Raw genomic sequence first — 13,550 nt, 5'->3', positions numbered from 1 at the left:
AATGCAAAATATTTTAAAGATTAATATATTCTTGAAACCAGAGACTTTTTGGGGGGGAGCTGATAGATAAACCACTGGGGGGGGGGGGTGGAGGAAAACTTATGGAACTTTGTTTTTGTATATGACAATGTCAGCAAGATTATTATATGCACCAAGGTAGAAAGATTCAACTTTACCCATAATAGAGGAATGGATGATGAAGATGATATAACTTGTTGAAATGGTCAGGTTAGCCGCTTTAACCAGGAATGTGTGTAGTGCTAAGTAAATAGAGACAAGTTTAATGCTAACTGGAAACCTAACTTTTTTCTTATCCCACATGTATTACTTTATTTTATTTATTAAATGTATATGCAACCCCTCTCACCATTGAAAGTGCTTCTGGGCGGCTTCATAAGTAACTCAAGGCAGCTAACATATTTAATACTGTTTCCTCCTCCTATTTTCCCCACAGCAACCCTGTGAAATGTGCTGGACTGAGAGAGAGTGAATGGCTCAAAGTTGCCCAGACAGCTTAAGCAGGACTAGACTTCACAGTCTCCTGGTTTCTAGGATAGCATCTTAACCATTACACCAAGCTGATTTTGTGTGTGTCTGTCTATCCATGTATATATATGTATCAGAGACCCAAAAAAAGGAATTAGAATATGATTTGGTTGATTAAAAATAGACTATAGAAAAAAGATCATGAGGTTCTCTCTCTCTCTCTCTCTCTCTCTCTCTCTCTCTCTCTCTCTCTCTCTGTGTGTGTGTGTGTGTCTGTCTGTCTGTCTCTCCCTCTCTCCCTCCGTTCCTTTCAACTTTTGGCTTTGTTCTTTGTTCTTTCCTTATTTTTTTCTTCTCTTTTTACTCTAAATATTAGTCCTTGATTATTTTTATTTTTCTTCTTAAAATTTCAGTAAAGTTATACAAGATTCACAAAACATTTCATTATTTGACATAATCTTTCTTGCAGGATCCAATCTGGATCAGCCACCGGGACCAGAGATTTAGTCTTCTGAGTTTTCAGACGCATGCTGGAGCCCCTCCTCAGGGAATTTCTCTCTCTCTTGAATGGGTACCCATTCCGAAGAGAGAGAGAGAGAAGTTCCCTGAGCAGGAGCTCCAGCATGACTCCAAAAGCTTGGAAGAATAAACCTCTAGTCCGAGTGACTGACTCAATTGGATCCTACAACCTTATCCTGGGACACGTATATTTGCCTTCATTCATCTTTTCTTCTCCAGCAAGACTAGGTGGCCAACATATTTATTTCAGAGAATATTAATTGAAAAATGACTTTTACCCCTGGAAAACAAAAACCAAAATAATTGCTTATTACTTTAACAAATAACATAAACAAAACAACTAAAAGAAACAAAATAAAATATATAATTAAAACATGCATAAGTATATTTAAATTTTCATGGCAAGCAGAATGGTGTAGCTCCCATTTGCCTTGTTCTAATTCTTTATTGGCCAAGTATGATTCGACACACAAGGAATTTGTCTCCAGTGCATAAGCTCTTGGTGTACATATAAACAACAAAGTGATATAATCATAAGATACCAATAGAAGAAAGTAATAGGAAAGATGAGAAGGATAATATTAATGCAGCCCTACTACATGGGTAAATATCCTTAGGCATAAGATATAAGGCTTTGCTTACAAGAGTTACAAATCTGTTTTTGATGAGAAATGTGGACAATTTGAAGAAGTCAATCGCACTAAAAGGCAATAATGCTAAAACCAATTGAGATATTAGTGATCTAGGGATACTTAGTGAAATATCTAAGATTGTCTGGAAGCTTTGTTTGATCTTGCCTGATTGAGGTTTGGTTCATCACTTTTATCATACATGCACACATAGCTCTAAAAACAGTTGCATCTGTCAATACAGATAAATGCTAATCTCTTTTGGACTTCTTTTAGTCCTTGTTTTATTGCTTCATAGGTTCAAGATCATTTCCAAATAGCTCCTATCTGCTTGCTCCAATTATGCTTTGGGCTGTTTTCCATGTTATATTTCTGTACCCCCATACTATATACACATTCTTACAAGGTTTATAAAGCATCCAGAAAATGGTTAGAGGCGGAGAGAATAATCAAACTCACCCCTAATAGGGTACAGACTAATTTGTTTTGCATTTTTAGAATGGCCTAATTTGCACACAAATTAAAATACAGTAATTGTTTGATTACTATAATATGTTTTTATACATTCTTTTTGTAAGGAGGCCGCCTTTGTTTTCTCAGCCATATTACTCAAATCCCAAAACCTAAATATTCCAGGCATGGGTTTTGAATTGAATTAAAAGTTACAAAGAATATGTACTTCACTCTTCAGTATTCTATTTCGTAGCCTGCCAAATCTCACATTGGTTTACAAACTTTAAAAAAAAAAACAATGCCAGAGAGCAACCTAAAAATACTAAATAGTTTTACAGCATCCAAAGTTTTAAATTGGTTGGTCAAAAAAATAACAGTAGGAAATAGGGCTGTACAAAGGATTTGAAAACAGCACTTAAAAAGGGTTTTTGCATTGAGAGGAATAATGCCCCCCTTCCCCGAAAAAAAAACTGTTAAAGCACTGCATTCTCTGGAAGACTCCTATGTCTGCTTTAAAGGGTCTCTAAACTTATACAGACAACCCTCAACTTACCACCACAATTGAGCTCAACATTTCCATTGCTAAGCAAGATGGTTGCTAAGCAAATTACTGCAGTTGTCAAATGAATTGTATGATTGTTAAGCTTCCGTTGACTTTGGTTGTTGGAAGTTGAGAATGTCACAAATGGTGATCATTAGACCCTGGGACAGTGCAACTATCATAATGTACATGCCAGTTGCCAAGTAGCCAAATGTTGTTCATGTGATCATAGGGAATGCTACAACAATCGTAAGTGTGAAAATGGTCATAAGTCAGTTTTTTGTCATTGCTATTCTAACTTTGAACAATCACTATAAATGAATAGTCGTAGACTGAGAAGAACCTGTAGGTCAGCGGTGGGATTCACTTACCTTCCCTACCGGTTTGCAAATATAAGCACTCGCTCGCACGGGCCGTGTCTGCGCATGCACACCACCTGCGCATGTGCCGTGCTCACCCATTACATCGTGGCAGGTGGGCAGAGCTTCCCGCAGCTGCCGCTACCTGTTCGCCCAAACCGGAGAGAATTGGCTGAATACCACCTCTGCTGAAGGTGCACACACAGATACCTTGTTTCACTGGCAGTTCTGATGGAAGAGGGGTCTGTACCAGTGATGGGTTCCTAATTGTTTGGACCGGTTCGGCCGATCCGGTAGTAGCTTGGCAGCCTGGGTCGCTGGAACCGGCAGTGACTCAGGCCTGCCATGCCCCCGAACCGGCTCTACCATCTTGTTTTTTGTTTCTGCGCATGCACAGGGCAACATCCCTGAGCGAACCGGAAGTAGTCTCTACCGGAACCCATCCCTGGTCCGTATATGCACATCCAGGCTCAGACAATGTGAGGCAGCCTTAGAAACAACTGTGCAAATATCTCTACTTGATGGTTTCTGAGGATATGCTTCACTATGGTAATTTGCCTCTAAGGTGCCCCCTTCAAATGCTTTACATGTACCTCTTGCTGAACCCACGCTCACAGTCTTCAGTCATGACTGCCAATAGTAAGGAATCCTGGGAATTGTAGTTCAGAAAAAATTGAGAAACACATGTTGCTATTCCTTCCATAAAAGCTGACTGGAGCAACACAGTCTTTGATGTCTATCTTTTTAAAAAGCAATGGAGATAAGTAGGCATATTTAAGAGCAATTTCCAATGTTTTCATTATGACTACTGCATCTCAAGTACCTATTCTCTATATTTCTGATACTGGGAAAATTCAGAGTGAAAAATCAAAGCAGACAGCAACTTTTTTGTGCAGAATCATGTGGAAGAAGTGTCTCTTGAGATATTCTGGTCCATGATAGTTTTAAACGTTCATGATTAAAGTCAGTACATTGAATTGAATCCAAAAAGGCTGATATGTTAAAATACTTAACTGTTCAGCTAGGTTTAATTATAATATTGATAAACACATTTCAGCCAATATAATTTTTCAAAATCAGGTCTGCCGTACATAGAGCAACTAATTTAATTATGACTAATTAATCCATGGATGTCTGTGATGTCTGATTTCTTTCCAGATGAGATCCACTAACATATAAAAAGTGAAGTTTTGATTAAAAATCATTTCTATCAACTATTGCCATTTGAGCATTCAAATATAAGATTGATACTAAATTCATCCAATAGGAATACATCTTGTGCTGGACAAGTTCTATACCAGTGATGGCTAACCTTTTTGTCATCGCATGCCAATGCAATGCTCATGCGCCCCCCCTGTGCCCCAAACCCTGTGCATGCACCATGACCCCCCTGCCCCCGTGCATGCGCACCACCCCCACTCCACCCATTTTTCACTGCCAGGTTGGTGCAGGAGGATTTCCAGGCCCAAAATGGGGTGCAGGGAGGGGGGTCTTGGGAAGCCAAAGTGGTGCACGGAGGCCCTGCAGGAGGTCCCAAAGTGCAATGCGAGTGCTTCCCCCTGCACTTGCACAGTGGAGAGCTGAAACCCAACTGGCCGGTGGGAGGCATGCATGCATGTGCAGTGGAGCTGGGCTGGGGCGACGGCTGGCATGCCCGCAGAGAAGGTTCTGCGTGCAACCTGTGGCACATGTGCCATAGGTTCGCCAACATAGTTCTATGCCTATTCTGCGCTCATAAAGTAATCCAATTTCTATATTGACTGAATCAAACTTCAGTTTGTTCCTCCTTATCTAATACAGCAATGGTTCCAGAAACAGATTCATGACTTCTATAGGAGTGGAACATGGAAACAAGGGGTTGCTTTGATTATATCTGCACATGTACATTTTATTTTAAATCAACTTAATATAAAAATACATTATTTGGTTTGCCATGTATAAGGTTAAGTAAGTCTTAACCTTGTATAAGGTTAAGTAAGTCTTGGATAATCTTGATAGGCGCTTCAGGCTTCGTTGGCAAACTACCAGCCGGGGCAAGGCTGGAGTTGAGCCTTGAATTGTTGCGTAGCCACAAGAAACCTAGGACCGACACACACATTCCATTTATCTGTTTGTTCTCAAGAGAAGGCAAGCAGTTTGGGGAGGTTCTTGTATTATAGATAGAATATAACAAAGTCGTCAACTTGGACCCATCACTGCGTTGCTCCGGTTGGTTGTTCCTGACAGGCTTGAAGGTCATAGCCAGGGACACACCAGTCATTAGATATCAGTATTCATGATTGGTTGGCTTTTACATGTATCTCATTAAGATGAGTGATTGTTTTTCCAGCAGGTTGCCTCATGGCCTGATTGCACGATTTACCCAGCGGAGCTCATGGGTAAGAAAAATGGTTTACAGACGATCCAGCTGTGAGCTTTCATTTATAGAAGAACAGGAGGCGGGACTAGAAACCAGCCAAAGTGAAGAGAGGCATTGATTAGTTCAGAAAAGATGTAAAGCACACAGTCCTGCAAACAGCCTTGTGGAAATAATAGCTGGCAGAGATAAGCAAGAGAAAATGCTCAGTGGCAAAGCGAAACCATCTGTCAGATTGTGAACACTTCTCAGTAAGCAGTAGAAGAAATAATATTTCTAGCCGAGCCTTAAGAATATTTTTACACAAAGTAAGTCTGCTTCTTCCAATATGTACGTGGTTATTACTATGCTAACTATCTCCATTTGCTCTTCCGATTAGGGAGTTTTAACAGTTTTAGTTGAATGTGAGATATGCAACCAAGCTTTTCATGCAGTTGCTTATTTGAAAAAATCGCAAACGAGCTTTCAAACTGCTCATTTTTCCCCGTAGTTTTGCTGTTTTATTTAAGTGCTATTTTCCCTTCCACTGTAGGTTTTAGAAGTTGTCAAACTACCATTAAAGATTAGTCCACTATATATGTAAATGGTTTACTGACAACTGCCATGGATGTAAACAAATGGAAGGAACTATATGTTTGTATTGCTAAGAGAAAATGTATTCTACCTAGCCAGAATAAGTTAAAAGCAGGAATTATTCCCCTGACTCCTTTATTTATATCAGAATAATGGAAAGAAATTACTGATTCCAAAATGCATTTGATTGTTCTTTTTTATTTTCTGTATATTCATTGAAAATTAAAACTTTGGTACATATAAGAAAAGTTAAATGTGTTTTTTTACTTCAGTCCTAGAATAATTCTTATCACCTGCATCCAACTTTAGGAAGAGTCACTACCTTTTGACTTGGAAGTTTGGGGACAGTGAGGGAAAGGATCCATATCTTCAATGAAGTTTGAAATTGATGGGTGTTTTTATTTTAATAGAAGGTGTGAGATGGAAATGACATGAACTGAGTTCTAATTTATTCAATAACTTTGGAAGTGATCCGTTTTCTCATTTGTACAGATATTAATAGGAAGCAGGAGATGAGCTGTTTGGTTGTTGCTACTCTCTACAGAATCCTAGAAACTGAGTTGCTTGGCATCAATCAGTTCTACCACTCTTTGTACAGCAATTGAACTTTTACCATTATACTTTTAAAACACTGTTTGCCTCTCTCTCTCTCTCTCTCTCTCTCTCTCTCTCTCTCTCTCTCTCCCTCTCTCTCTCTCTCTCTCACACACACACACACACACACACACACAAACACGACATTATAACCCAATATGGATAACAAAACGTAGCATGTGTGGGAAAATGGCTTTAGTCCAACATCTGGAATCATTTATCTTCTGGTAGAGTTTGGAAAATGACTGGTTTATGCATTTTACAAAACTCCCTGCTGATTGATGTCATTAATTCAGGGGGATGGGAGTCTGTTCTTACCAATGGGGGAGGATGTAAATTAGGAAAGAGGCAACATCATGCCTTCGGTACTATTCAGTTATCAATAGTAGAGGCAGAGTAGGTTGGCAGATGTATGTATTATTCTTGACAGTTATAGTTCTGCCCAGTGGCTTCCTAACTATAAAATACTAGCTTTTCAGCTGAGGTAATTGTTGATTCAGAGGACCTATTTTTGTTAACCATCATTTTTACTTAGTAGGTTTCCTTACAATTAGGGAAGATCTTGCTGCCAAGAGTAGTGGGAAAAGGGGATTACTAAATTGATGGAGTGTTTATGTAATATGCGTCCGTACCATGTAAATGAAGTCTCTCGTTTTCAGAGTATTTATGTATTTGTATCCTACATCTCCTCCATTAGCTCAAGGCAGTTTATGTAGGAATCTTCACTGGACATCTACAACTGCAATAGTGTAAGGGAATATCTGCTGAGGAAGACATTTACTACCAGCAAAGAGGTCTCTGGTGATATTTTCTTTAAATTGTGATCTTCTTGTGTTCTTCTCGCTCTTATTCTATGCCCTTTCATCCCCAGGGAATTTATTCAAGAGGAAAAGATATAATGGCTCTAGTAGTAGCTCTGGGAGTCCATCATTTAGAACTTCCCCAAATTTTTATGTTCCTTATGACAGAATGTGATGGATAAGTTGTATCATAATAATGACCACCACACTAATAACTCTATTGGGGAGGCTAGGGATTTATTGCTAGTAGGATCTGCATGGTATATTTAGCAAAAACCATATATTGGTATAATAGCAAGATCTTGGCAATCATTAAGGCACACTGGTTATACTTCATTGGAAGAACCATTGTAATGACTTTTCCTCTGTTGTACTGTCAATCTGCCCTTGTGATCATAGTTGCTTTGAGGTCCTTTGTTCCCTTCTCGTGGTCTCTTTGTTTGCTTATTTGTCATCTGCTGAGGCTGATGTTTGCTGTGCACTGGCTATTTCCACCCTGCCTGACTTTGATGTTACCGGAATCAATTTGAAGCATTTTGCAGCGATAAATCAACAGGCACTGTGTGATATGTGTATATATGTATACTTGCTAATTGAATAAGATGCCTGTGTATTCAGAGGCAGAGAGATTAGTTTTTTTAATTTTAATTTTTAAATTAATGCTTGGTTTCATAGCAACTACGTAAATCTGAAGGAGAATTCTAAGACACTTTGCATATGTTTGTAAGGGAATAATGAAATAATGGAACAATTGCAAAGATAAGAACCCCTTCTTCCCCCATCCCAACCCTGGTTATTCTTTCAAAAATACTTTTAAATATAATGAATGTTTAATCCTCCTAGCTATATTAGAATGCACCGAAGTAACCCCAAGGGTCAAGCACGTACGTGGCTGTTGCTAGAAGGGTTGAAACTGGCATAAAGCAGCCAAAGCTGTGAAACCACTATCCTGTTTTCCTGAAAATAAGACCCAGCTGGAAAATAAGCCCTAGCGTGATTTTTTCAGGGTGCTTGTAATATAAGCCCCACCCCCCAAAATAAGCCCCAGTTAAGATTGTCAGCAGACAGAGGCATTTAGTACTGTATTTCCCCCAAAATAAGACCTAACTGAAAAATAAGCCATAATGCGTCTTTTGGAGGAAAAATTAATATAAGACCTGGTCTTATTTTGAGGGAAACACAGTACCTATCCACAGCCTCAAACCTACGATCAAGCAGAAGCCATGAATCCAGGAGAATCTCAGGATGTAGGGTGATCCAATCTAGATGGCATCTAGTGGCCCTAGTCAAACCTTGCAGCTTCTGGTCAAACAGCAGCTTAATCTGAATTTCTTGAATGTGTATCTAGGGTTTTTTAAAAATAAATATAATGGTTGAACCCAAATACATTCATGGGTAAGCTTAACTGTAGCTCTCTGTCTTTAATTATCAACTGTTGTATCTTTTCTGCCATCAAAAATTGCTTTTTTGGTCAGTGGGTGTCCATATATTCTACCATAAGTATACTTTGTTGCTGTTTTGATTTTTCTGTTATTTTCTCAGCTTGCTACGGTATGATGAATGTCATTCTGTGAAACCTGTGAGTCCCAATACACATAGGAACCTCCTTTCTATCCCTTTTCCGTTTAAGGATGCACTGAAGGAAGAGATGTAGACTATTCGGCAGTGTGAATCACTGCTAGATTTTGGACAACATCTAAATTTCCGCTTTTTCGAATCTAACACTTTCTTTCTTTCTTTCTTTCTTTCTTTCTTTCTTTCTTTCTTTCTTTCTTTCTCTTCCCTAGTGTCTAATCTTTCTATAAATAGATTATAGATTAGCCCCTTTTTGTTTTAAGTGAGAAACATGCCATATTTTGGATTGAAAATCCTCTAACTTGCTTTTAATCCTGACGTCCAGTAGCCTTTGTTCTTTTCAGTTCCACCTTCAACTAGTTTTGCGAACAATGCTGTTAGCAATTAAGATGATCCCAAACTGATTACTGTAGTGTAGCAAAATTATTTGCTTGAACTACAAAGAGAAACACTGTATTCATAAGATCAAAGCAAACTATTTTGCTACACTCTCTAAGGCCTGTACAGCCAAGAAGGACTTCATAATTTACCTAAGCATATTAAAATTCAGGGTATTTTAACGTAAATATCACCTTAGTTAATATATGAGCCTCAAATTCTGTTTCACTTCTCTTTTAAAAAGAAATCCCAAGCATGGAATATGTAAAGTCCATTTCACATGTTTCAGGGACTTTCAAAATAATTTTCCATATATGAGAATCTTTCTAATATTGTATTTAAAAATTACCTAATTGCAGTGACTTACATGTTTTTCAGCAGTTTATCTTGAAAGCAAGTTTTCAACACTTGCCATGACTGTTTGCAATTCTTCCTGTGTCTTCTCATTTTTCTGGAACGGCACTGCTAAATAAGGAAGAAGGAACAGATACCATTTTTAATTATCTGAATTATATTCCAGGCCTGGAAACGGAAAGATATGTTTTTTTAACAGCTACAAAAAACCACTGAGAAAAATCAGCCATAGATTGACAGTAAGTTCTAAACAGTGGTGGCATTCAGCCGGTTCGGACCGGTTTGGTTGAACCAGTAGTGACAACCTGAGGGTGGACCAGCCCACCCACCCCGCTCTATGCCATCCTATTTAGCCTCATTTTCTAAGCCGTGTACATGCATGCAAGCCACGCACTTGAGCAAAACCCATGCACGGAAGGCTGTGCACAAAAGGCATGAGTGCTCACAGTTTCAGTGCATGGCAAACCAGTGGTAAAATTATGTGAAACCCACCTCTTGTTCTAAAGTATATGTACATACCTGCACAATATATTCTTTCCATCAGGTTTTAGGCAAGACAGATGGTGTTGATCAGTGTTTAGAATCTGTGTTAATTGGATCGTGGTGAAGAAGTGCTAAGACATAATGATGTCTGAGCAGGGGCTGGGTTCCTGCCAATTCTAACCTATTCTATAGAAGAGGTTCCACAAATCTATCGTGCCTTTTAGAACCGGTCCCAGCTCCCTCCCCCCGCCCATCCGCACCACGCTTTCCCCGCCCGCCGCTCACTGATTGGCTGGCTCACCAATCGCTCTGCCCGCCTCTAAGAGTCCTATCTAAACCTTAAAGTCTTAAAGCTGTCAAGTTTGAACACCCCTGGGTTTTTTTTCTAAAGGGTTAGGGGTGCAAGGTCTTGTAACGTGACAGCTTTAAGACTTGCACACTTCAATGCCAGAGTTTCTGAGCCAACATTTTGGTTGCTAAGCAAGAGCATTGTTAAGTGAGTTTCACCACATTTTACAAGTTGGCCATGCCCACCCAGTCACATGACTGCCAAGCCACTCCCACTCAGTCACATGGTCGGCAAGCCACTCCCACCTGGTCACATGGCCAGCAAGCCACTCCCACAAAGCAGGCCACACCTACAGAAGAGGGTCTAAAAATTTTTGAAACCCACCACTGTGTCTGAGCAAAGTTCCATTAAAAATAGGTCTTCTTTTTTCCCCTTCCTGCTAAACCAGTGGTTCCCAAACTTTTTTTCGGCCATGCCCCACCTAAGCATCTTTACAATCCTGATGTCCCCCCCCCCCCCCACATATAATTCTTACTTCACTGAAAATGTGAAGTCTACTCACGTGGAAGAAGCCTAAAAGACTATTAACCTGGTTTAAAGATTCAAATTGCCCCCATTCAAAATGAAATTTCCCCCCTGTGGGGCATGGACTCCACTTTGGGAACCACTGTGCTAAACCATCTCAACAGATTTTATGTGCTTGGAGGCAGGAGTAGAGATAAGGACTTGGTTCAACTGGCCTTTGATATCATCATACAGCATTCAGACAGATAGAATCTAGATAAAGTAGAAGTACTTTGATTTAAGATTCAGGGATAGAGTTTCAGATAGTTTGAGATGGAAGGCTATTTTAAAAAAAATCAAATTCTTCTGATTTTTAAAAAATAAGAATTATTTCTGCTTTGTCTGTAAACTGTATTTTTAGTGTATTTCAGTTGCTATGGCAACAACTGCCCTTAAAACCCAACTAGAAACTTCAATTAATGCAGAGTGTTGCTATAAATTTTGATTGAGACCAATGATGCCTCTATTGTAGTTTTTGGACTGACAGTTTGTTTCTAGGCGAGGGACGTATAGTTGATTATTACCTTTGAAGCTTGAAACTATGATTCTTAAGGGAGCATCTCTTCATATGTTATATGCCTTCCCTTTAAGGAATATACAAACTTCCTCTAGCAAAACACTGCACTTTGCTTTTTGAGTGATGCTCAGGGACTTCAGTGTGGATTTGAGTATGGCCAAAACTAATAAATGGATAGACCCAATATACAAGCTATTTTTGATTAATAATTAAATTTGTTCAAGGCAAATTATTAAATGGGTAACAAGGTCATTCTGTATTATATATTTTTCCTGTTCTTTCTATGGTCCTTTGCTTTCAACAAATCAAATCAAATGTTACATCCCTTTTGTGAGAGCCAGCCACATATGATTAGTGATAATATAGTAAGGAGATCTTAAAATCTGGATAATCCTGAGAACATAAAAAGTTTACTCTTTTATTTTGTTATGCTATGCTGACACTTGAAAATATAACTCTGGTTTGGTTGTTGCTTGATTTAATATATTGCTTTTGCACATGTATTCTTTCTGATGTGGCCTTCAATCTGGTACTTGCACTTCAAAAGGTGGATTTATATATATTTCAAGCTATTTAGCTCTCATCAGCTAGCCATACTCTTATTGGGAATTGAACCTGGGCTAAATAGCTTGAAATAGATCTATACTAGTCTCCCTTTATTTATCTATCAGCACAAATGCAACACAAATGTAACAAGGCAACAAAAAAAATGGCTTTCTGCCTGGATGGCTCCTAGGATGAGCCGATAGACAGAAAAGGGAAGCAGTATGCTCCCTCCCATATTTGGGCATACCAGGGGTTGTGACACAATGTGTGTGTGTGTGTGTGTGTGTGTGTGTGTGTGTGTGTGTAGATTTTCACGGGTGTAGGTATGCTGGTTTTGTTGTATTCAGGTCTTTTCCTGTGTAAGCTGTAATAATCTTACACGGGAAAAGACCTGAATACAACAAGACCAGCTACTTACATCCATGAAAATCTACAAAAACACACACACACACAAACACACAGACACACACACACACACACACACACTTTAAGAGGAGGAAAGTGTTCCTTAGTATAAAAAAATAGGTGTGAGATGAAGAGGATTATCAACCCAATAAAAATATGTGAGGTTTTATAGTTTTATAGATAGCATAACTGTGTGTGCAGGTCCATTTGTATGTATGTGTCTGAACACACACCTGGAATTAAAGGTAACAGCATTTCATTTTCAATGTTTTGCTGAACTGCAAAAACAGTAGTACAACATGCACATTCATTTCATTTTATGCCTTCGGTGTGGAATTATGTACTTCCTGTGAGAAGCATCTGGAGTTTGCTTTTATGGATGCCATTAAGAAAAAAAATTGCATGCCGCAACTGACAGGACAAATATGTCATTATAGAGACTATGGTTCTATCAAGCTGTTTCTCGTGCCCAACAAGCACTATAATTTGAAATTGCTTGGACAAAAAGAGATTAACAACTTGTTCCCCTAGTGAGAAAACTATACAAAAACTATCCCTTCACATTTAGGCAAGTCTTTATGGACATTATTGAGCAAGTGTGATGAAATGGCACCTTCTTAGTCTTTAAAAGGTTCTTCTTTTGTATTGTCTGTCCTCAAGATAGGCAGTTACAGTCTTGATAATCATCCGCTGTGTTATTTTTTTTCCCCCATTATGTTTCAACTTTTGGGGTCTGCACAACCCTTCTCCTTTTCAGGTTCCCAGATAGCAAACAACTATCATTCTTAATATGTGCTATTTAATCTGACCTATTTTGCTTCTCCTTCTTTTCTAACACATGCATAGTTAATGAAATCCATAAGTGGTGTTTTTTGGTTGAATATGTCTTAAAATCCTACCCTTCATCAATTGAACGTTTCTATAATATTTAATTGATATAATTTAGGAATAAAAACTTACACGTAAGAGAAGGAAACGAAATCTCAACTTTTGTACAAGGAAGTTCTACTGTATTTTTTTCTAGAGTTCCAGAATCTTTTTTGTATCATAGTGACCAGAACTGGATTCCCTATTCCCATGATGGCGAACCTATGGCATGCGTGCCATAGGTGGCAAATGGAGCCATTTG

At 38.8% G+C, this 13,550-nt stretch overlaps 1 protein-coding gene across 4 annotated transcripts in view; it reads left to right on the top strand.

Annotated features, from left to right (window-relative positions):
• Positions 1–13,550, top strand: part of STARD13 (StAR related lipid transfer domain containing 13) — a 157,650-nt gene that overhangs the window by 97,504 nt on the left and 46,596 nt on the right. The window contains exon 1 of one of the 4 annotated variants that reach the window (XM_081951440.1): positions 5,334–5,651. The exons of the other annotated variants lie outside the window; for them this stretch is intronic. The gene's annotated coding sequence lies outside the window, so the exon portion shown is untranslated. Of the gene's footprint in view, positions 1–5,333; positions 5,652–13,550 lie in introns of those variants that run through there. 4 annotated transcript variants of the gene reach the window in all.

The sequence above is a fragment of the Natrix helvetica genome (genome assembly GCF_964273705.1).
Source record: "Natrix helvetica genome assembly, chromosome: 4".
Classification (NCBI taxonomy): Eukaryota; Metazoa; Chordata; class Lepidosauria; order Squamata; family Natricidae; genus Natrix; species Natrix helvetica.
Note: the sequence above shows the minus strand (reverse complement) of the source record. Positions and strands in the feature narration are given on the sequence as shown.